Raw genomic sequence first — 2075 nt, forward strand, 5'->3', positions numbered from 1 at the left:
GCTATATTATATATATTACTTAGTCTGACTGGGTGGTTGGAGAAGGTGAGGGAGATGGTAAAGAGAAATTCTGTACCAAGTGTAGGTGATGTGGGCCGCGCAATATGTGTGTGGGGCTGTGTGTGGGTGTGACTTGAGGGTGGGCGGGACACAGGGGCCCAATAATCTCCTATTGCCTGGGGGCCCGATGAGTTGTCAGTCCGCCCCTGGCAACATTTCCAGGGCCAGTAATTTGGAAAGTTGCGCATTTAGTGCTATGGCCTGTGGGTGGGTGGCTGGGTATTTGTGCATTCGCTCAAATGCCTGGGGTAAGGATATTTATACGCTGCGCTGGGACACGGAAGTGGATGTGGTCGCTGATGGTGCTTGCGAAGGTCCAGGTGCAAGGTGGGAGGCATCCAGGCCTATGCCTTTGAAAGAGGATTGGCTAACACGTAACACAGGGGAAGAGGAGGCAGTGGTGTGACCCGCAGGCACAGATTGTGGACCCAGGCATTCGGCCCACCGATTACGGTGCTTTGATGCCATAGGGCGGATCATGCTGGTGGTGGTTGCTAGTGTTCACGCCCCCGCTCATTTTTGTATGGCGCAGGTTGCAAATTACAAGTCTTTTGTCGTCCGCACTTTCCTCTAAAAAGCGCCAGACTGCGGAACACCTACCCCTTTGCAAGGAAGATTTCCGCAAGGGTGTGCTCCGGGGAACAGTTGCGGGCCTGTTTGGTGTGGCCCGCCTTCTCCCTTTTTGCCACCCCACTGCCTCTTCCAGCCTTTTGCGGTGCTGCGGATCCCTCCTCCTCTGTACTGCTGTCCTCCCTCGGCTTGCCACCTTCCCAGGTTGAGTCAGTGACTTCATCGTCCACCACCTCCTCTTCCACTTCCTCACTCTGCTCATCCTCCTGACTTGTTGACCAAACAATAACCTCAGTTATTGACAACTGTGTCTCATCCTCATCATCAACCTCTTGAGACACTAATTGCCGTTGACTTATTGGAAACTGTTAGTGTTGAGCGAGCATGCTCGGCCGAACTGCTGTTCGGCTCGAGCATCGCTATGCTCGGCACATTGCAGGCCTCAAAGTTGTTTCACATCTGTTGGATGACTTGGGTGGACCTGCGCACCTAGATCAATATCATTAGGGTGACAAAAAGTTTTCTGATTGTCTTAGCATAATATTCAATAACCTCTTTATACAGTTTGTCATGTAAAAACGAATTTGCATAGACATGGGCATATGGGAAAGACATGCAAATGAGCAGAATCTACCTTGTTTTTCAGCTGAAAAACCATTTGCATGGAAAATTTGCGATCTACACTACTCATGAACAGCGCCATCTATTGGATTCATAGTCTTGTCATAAGACTATGAAACCAATAGATGGCGCTGTTCATCTTGTTGGGGCGCTAGTAAGTGGGGCACCCTGCTCAACAGAGTCTACACACCGTGTAGCACTCAGCGTTTTGCATGGAAAATTCGCGATTAGAATATTGGCGATCTACACTACTCATGAACAGCGCCATCTATTGGATTCATAGTCTTGTCATAAGACTATGAAACCAATAGATGGCGCTGTTCGTGAATCATTACAAGCAGGGCAATAGTCCTCAGATACACCCTAGCAAGCTTATATTACCGCAGGTAAAGTGCTAGAAGATGTGTGAATGATAGCAGCAATCCGATATACACCTCAGTGTTAGCGCAGGCTATTATAGGCTGAGTGCTACATGGTCTGTGGACTCTTTTGAGCAGGGTGCCTCACTTACTAGCGCCCCAACAAGATGAACAGCACCATCTATTGGTTTCATAGTCTTATGACAAGACTATTAAGACTATGAAACCAATAGATGGCGCTGTTCATGACTCATGAACAGCGCCATCTATTAGTTTCTTAGTCTTATGACAAGACTATGAATCCAATAGATGGCGCTGTTCATGAGTAGTGTAGATTGCAAATTTTTAATGCAAATGTTTTTTTAGCTGGAAAACAAGGCAGATTCTGCTTATTTGCATGTCTTTCCCATATGCCCATATTTATGCAAATGAGTTTTTACATGACAAAACTGTATAGAAAGGTTA

The sequence above is a fragment of the Bufo bufo genome, chromosome 8 (assembly GCF_905171765.1).
Source record: "Bufo bufo chromosome 8, aBufBuf1.1, whole genome shotgun sequence".
NCBI classification, from domain to species: domain Eukaryota; kingdom Metazoa; phylum Chordata; class Amphibia; order Anura; family Bufonidae; genus Bufo; species Bufo bufo.